This window comes from Salvelinus sp. IW2-2015, linkage group LG6.2, assembly GCF_002910315.2.
Source record: "Salvelinus sp. IW2-2015 linkage group LG6.2, ASM291031v2, whole genome shotgun sequence".
NCBI lineage: Eukaryota > Metazoa > Chordata > Actinopteri > Salmoniformes > Salmonidae > Salvelinus > Salvelinus sp. IW2-2015.
This window is the reverse complement of record NC_036846.1, coordinates 20411968-20418440: the sequence shown is the minus strand read 5'-3', so window position 1 is coordinate 20418440 and position 6473 is coordinate 20411968. Positions and strand designations below refer to the sequence as shown.

At 46.3% G+C, this 6473-nt stretch overlaps 1 pseudogene; it reads right to left on the bottom strand.

The window, feature by feature from the left end:
- Positions 1–6473, bottom strand: part of LOC111965970 (protein phosphatase 3 catalytic subunit alpha-like) — a 27779-nt pseudogene that overhangs the window by 17378 nt on the left and 3928 nt on the right.

The window sequence follows — 6473 nt, the reverse complement described above, 5'->3', positions numbered from 1 at the left end:
GTGTTGTTACACGTTAATTATTTTATAAGACTGTAGGAATGATTTACTTAATGATTAACTGAAAATCTATTCTTGTTCATCTTTCAAGAGTGAATTCATGTATTATGACTTTGTTAATTTAATATGGTTCTGGACCCAACACATTCTAATCAATTCTTCGATTGCGGTTAGTATGCTCAAGCATCGCAAAACCGATTTCATTGAAATACCTTGGATTCATAAATGTTAATTCGACAATACTTTTGCCAACGGATCGGCGCCCAGCGAAAAAAGCCACCGCTAATAAAACAGCACCAGAAAAAAAGCGGACATTCGAGCCCGCTTGCATCTTATAGTCCAGGAAAGAAAGCTTATTGTCCATTAAAACCAGTGTGGGCCTGCTAACAAGTAATGTGCTCTCTGGTGGGCGGTCCTTAGCACACAGGTTTCCACTTTATTAAACCACAAACCAGCACCTCAGTCAAAGGTTCACAGGAAATAGGCCCCATTTTAATGTAACGCCGGGTGTGCTCACGGATGTTTGATTAACGTGATTTGTGTTGGCTTAAATAAACACTGCAGTGGTTCCACCTGCTCCCAGATTTCAGGAGAGAAGCTCATTCCTGTGAAGGAGGACTTTTATTGCTGAATCTCCTCTCTTCTCTCTCTCCTCTCTCGCTCACGTGCTCTCTTACACACACACACACACACACACAACACACACCCACACACCACACACACACACACACACACACACACACACCACAAACACACACACACACACACACACACACACACCACACTCCTGATGTGTGCCCCGCCGTTGGTCAGGCATCCCCTGGGAGAGAGCAATCAGACATTGGCCTCTCTTCTTTGATCAGATCCTCTAAGATAGGACTGAGTCAGCAGGAACGGAGGTGGAGAAGAGGAAGGGAGTGAGCGAGAGAGGGGGGAAATGGAGGGGAGGGGGGGAGGAAGGAGGAAGTGAGAGAGGGGGGAAAAAATTAGAAGGGAGGGACGAGAGGGGAGATGAGAGGGAGAGGAAGATAGAGAGAGGGGGGAAATGGAGAGGAAGGGGGGAAGGGAGGAAGGGGGATGAGAGGAGGGGGGGAGGAGTGAGAGAGGGAAATGGGGGGGGGGGAAGGGAGGGGAGAGGGAGGGAGGGAGGGAGTGAGGAGGGGGAATGGAGAGGGAAGGGGGAAGGAGGAAGGGGGGAGCGAGAGGGGGAAGAAAAAAGACAGGTCAGGAGAGAGAGGAGATATGGAGGGGCTGGAGAGAGGAAGTGAGAAGGAGAGAATGGATGAGGGGACGGATGGGAAGGGAGAGGGGAAAAGGAGAAGTAAAAGATAAAAGTAAAGAAGACAATCATTTGAGAGAAAGTGGAGGTAAATGTCAACAACGGGGCCTGTTTGTCCCCACTGCTCTTGTAGGTGTGTGTGTGCAGTGGTGCGTTGGGGCTGTATGTGTTGAGATGTGAACTGATAGAAAGAGGACCAACGCTCTCCAGTCTCAGTGGGTCCCAGCATCATTAGCCCTGTAGGGCAGCCCTATGCCTGTGTCTGAACAGATCCACATGACAGGGACTCCAGAGGAGGAACAAGCAGTCAGAAAACAGGTCCTCCACTCCATACACAGATACAGGCCTGTTTCACCTTAGCCATGGGTTCCTGTTGGGATTAGAGACAGGACAGGTGTGTGTGGACTAGTGGGGAAGGTCAAAAGCTGACGTGGTGAAAGGATGTTTTTGTACTTCCCCTGAAGATTGGCAGTGGTCAGAAGTGGGCAACGAAGTAGTTCACTCTCTCTCTCTCTCTCTCTCTCTCTGTTCATCTTCTAACATACGACAACATGCATACTCATCCTCTTGCGCGCACACACGAACAACCACTTGCATGCATATACACCAACACCACTCCGTAGCAACACTAGAACCTCTCTGGCAAACGCCACTGGAAGTTTATTGATTTGTGAGCCCAGCCGTTCAGTCACACAGGCCACAGTGCATCTAAAATAAACTCCTCAGGTGGGAACGACAGTGTGTGTGTGTGTGTGTGTGGCATGTTGGTTGTGTGGTGTGTTGTGTGTGGTGTGGTGTGTGTGTGTGGGGTGTGTGTGTGTGGCATGTGTTAGTGTGGGTGTGTGTGTGTGTGTGTGTGATGTGATGTGTGGGTTGTGTGTGTGTGGTTGTGAGGAAAAAAACCTGCCAGTGACTTCATCCCTTGTATGGTGTGAACTCCTTTCTGCCACCTGTTCAGCCTGTACTGTGCTTTGCCCTCTTCAAAGTGTCCCAGTCACGTTAGCGCTTTGAACCCCTCTCAGCGCCATAAAACACCACCCACACCCGCCCCACAGAGTCACATTAATATACCCTTTATATATTCTTAGTCACTTCATCTCCCCTACACCCAGTTTAATGCCGCTGGCTCCAAAGCGGGCCCCAGTAAAGGCTATTACAAAGACCATATGATTGGCTGACACGGAGGTTTGCAGCATGGTGAAAATGGCATTCCTCTGTTATAAATGGCCCAGATTGATCTCCTGTTAAATGAATGAGAAGTCGCATTTACTTTTTCTCAGACTTTTCTCTCTCTCACCACACACCTCCCACCCGCTCTACCGGGTGGCCTCTTTTCTCAAAGAGAGAGAGAGGACTTCTCATGCTGAGAGATAGAAAGTGAGACCAAAACAAAGTCAAAGTCTTTTCATGCTTTGTTGATTTCAAAAAAGCCTTTAACTCAATTTGGCATGAGGGTCTGCTATACAAATTGATGGAAAGCGGTGTTGGGGGGGGAAACACACAACATTATAAAATCCATGTACACGAACAACAAGTGTGCGGTTAAAATTGGCAAAAAACACACACATTTCTTTCCACAGGGCCGTGGGGTGAGACAGGGATGCAGCTTAAGCCCCACCCTCTTCAACATATATATCAATGAATTGCTGAGGGCACTACAACAGTCTGCAGCACCCGGCCTCACCCTACTAGAATCTGAAGTCAAATGTCTACTGTTTGCTGATGATCTGGTGCTTCTGTCCCCAACCAAGGAGGGCCTACAGGAGCACCTAGATCTTCTGAACAGATTCTGTCAGACCTGGGCCCTGACAGTAAATCTCAGTAAGACAAAAATAATGGTGTTCCAAAAAAGGCCCAGATGCCAGGACCACAAATACAAATTCCATCTCGACACCGTCGCCCTAGAGCACACAAAAAACAATACCTACCTCGACCTAAACATCAGCAACACTGGTAACTTCCACAATGCTGTGAACGATCTGAGAGACAAGGCAAGAAGGGCCTTCTAGCCAACAAAAGGAACATAAAATTAATCATGCCAATTAGGATCTGGCTAAAAAATACTTGAATCAGTTATAGAACCCATTGCCCTTTATGGTTGTGAGGTCTGGGGTCCGCTCACCAACCAATAAATCACAAAATGGGACAAACACCAAATTGAGACTCTGCCTGCAGAATTCTGCAAAAACATACTAAAAAACATGCAATGTAAAACACCAAATAATGCACGCAGAGCAGAATTAGGACGATACCCGCTAATTATCCAAATCCAGAAAAGAGCTGTTAAATTCTATGACCATCTAAAATGAAGCAATTCCCAAATCTTCCATAACAAAGCCATCACCTACAGAGAAATAAACCTGGAGAAGAGTCCCCTAAGCAAGCTGGTCCTGGGGATCTGTTCACAAACACAAACAGATCCCACAGAGCCCAAAGACAGCAACAGCAACACAATTAGACCCAACCAAATCACAAGAAAACAAAAAGATAATTACTTGACACATTGGAAAGAATTAACCAAATAACAGAGCAAGCTGGAATAGTATCTGGCCTTAAAAAGAGAGTACATAGTGGCAGAATACCTGTTCACTGTGACTGACCCAAACTTAAGAAAAGCTTTGACTGTATACAGACTCAGTGAGCATAACCTTGTTATTGAGAGAGGCCGCCTTAGGCAAACTGGCTCTCAAGAGAAGACAGACTATATGCACACTGCCCACAAAATGAGGTGGAAACTGAGCTGCACTTCCTAACTTCCTGCCAAATGTATGACCATATTAGAGACCCATATTTCCCTCAGATTAAACAGACCCACAAAGAATTTGAAAACCAATACAATTTTGATTAACTCCCATATCTACTGGGTGAAATGCCACAGTGTGCCATCACAGCAGCAAGATTGGTGACATGTTGCCAGGTCAAAGAGAGAGAGAGAGAGACAGAGAGAGACAGAGACAGAGACAGAGACAGAGACAGAGACAGAGACAGAGAGAGAGAGAGAGAGAGAGAGAGAGAGAGATGTCATCTTGGAAACAGCAGGATGTACCGTACAGGAAGTGAAATCGAAATGAGGGTTGAATCGCCATGGTAACTAGGGCATTAACTGGAAAATATGAGGAATTGTATTTGTGTGTTATAAAAAAACATATCTAGTACAGTGGGCGTTGTTTCTGAACCTTTTTGATGTCGTCGAGCGTGTGGATCTCTGGCGAGAGCCCTCCATGGACACACAGGAACTGCTGGTTCATCAGAGCAGCCAGCGGCAGGCAGTCAAACGCATCCATACACGAGTCATACACCTGCTCAGAGTACTTTATCTTACCTGAGGAGGGGGAGGGGAGACGAGAGAGAGGAGGGGGGCAGAGAGAGAGAGAGAGGGAGTGAGAAAGGAGTGGGGGACACAGAGAAAGAGAGAGATTCAATCAAAACACCATAGTGAAGTAACCAAGCACAATAGGGCAGTAGCCAAACTTTGCTGTGTATGTGTCAATGTGTGTGTGCATGTGTGTATGTGTGTATGTGTGTGTATGTGTGGGTACACGTTTTACTGTATTTGTGAGTACCAGAAGTCCTCACAAGAATAGTAAACCAACTAAAATTCAGAGAAGTGAGGACATTTTGTCGGTCCTCGCTTGTAAAAAGGCTATTTTAGGTTTAGGGGTTAGGGTTAACATTAAGATAGGGGTTAGTTCTGTGTGTGTGTGTGTGGTGTGTGTGTGTTGTGTGTGTTGTGTGTGTGTGTGGTGTGTGGTGTTGTGTGTGTGTGTGTGTGTGTGTGTGGTGTGTTGTGTGTGTGTGTGTGTGTGTGTGTGTGTGTGGTGTGTGTGTGTGTGTGTGTGGTGTGTGTGTGTGTGTACATGTGTGTGTGTGTGTGTACATGTGTGTGTGGTGTGTGTACATGTGTGTGTGTGTACATGTGTGTATGTGTGTGTGTGAACATGTGTGTTTTTCGTAAGTGTGTGTCAACTTCTCCATCTGCCTAGTGTGGGAGAGAGCTCATTTAATACCAGTTCACCAGCCTCTCTCTCTCTCACACACACACACACACACACATAGCATATGGTAATTGAAGGGCGACCCATATCCGCCATAAGCATCAGGGGAAATTAGCCTCCTCGTCCTCTGGCCAATCAAACACAGCAGAACGTCCCTGGGCCAATCATTAAGGCCAAATTAATTTCTACTAATCATCTGTTCTCTGACAGGCCACTGTGATCCTAAACCAGAGGAGACACAGAGGGGAGGAGACAGGGAGGGAAGGACGAGAGAGAAAAGAGAGAGAGGAAGAGAGAGAGGGAGAAAGGGAGGGAGAGAGAGAGGAAGAAGAGAGAGAGAGAGAGAGAGAGAGAGAGAGAGAGAGAGAGAGAGAAGAGAGAGAGAGAGAGAGAGAGAGAGAGAGAGAGAGAGAGAGAGAGAGAGAGAGAGGTATGGAGTAGTATGAGAAAGATTGGAACTAGTGTTGGATGAGAACAGTGATGCGAGAGATGGAACAACATAGAAAGGAGAGATGAAAAAGTATACGAGAAAGAGAGAGAGGATAGAGTGCAACAAGATGCTAGTATGAAGGAGGGGAGAAAGGGTGGAATAAGGGAGGATACAGGAAGAGAGAGAGAACAGAAAGAGGGAGAGAACAGGTAGAGGGAGGATACAGGAAGAGAGAGAGGATAGAAAGAGGGAGAGAACAGGTAGAGGGAGGATACAGGAAGAGAGAGAGAATAGAAAGAGGGAGAGAACAGGTAGAGGGAGGATACAGGAAGAGAGAGAACAGGAAGAGGGAGACACTACAAATACTCACATTCTGTTTTGAAAGTGAAATATTCTGTCAAGTGTCTACATTCATGGTTTCCCCGTAGAAGAAATAACGTCTTTGGGTAGAGGATTTTCAACGACCACAGATACAACACACACTGAGAGAGGAGAGAGAGGACACAGAAAGATCTGTTAGTAACAGTACGGCTCAGAGGAAAAGATTACCAGTTAGCTACTCACTTGACTTCAAGCTCGAAGTCCTAGTTTCAAAGCAACCTTGTTCAACACTTCCTAGTATGCAGAAAGTAGTGTGCCTCTAGGTAAATATGCAGTAGCCGGTGTGCACTAAGTAGTGTGTCCCTAGGTAGTATGCAGTAGGTATTGTGTCCCTAGGTAGTATGCAGTAGGTATTGTGTCCCTATGTAGTATGCAGTAGGTATTGTGTCCC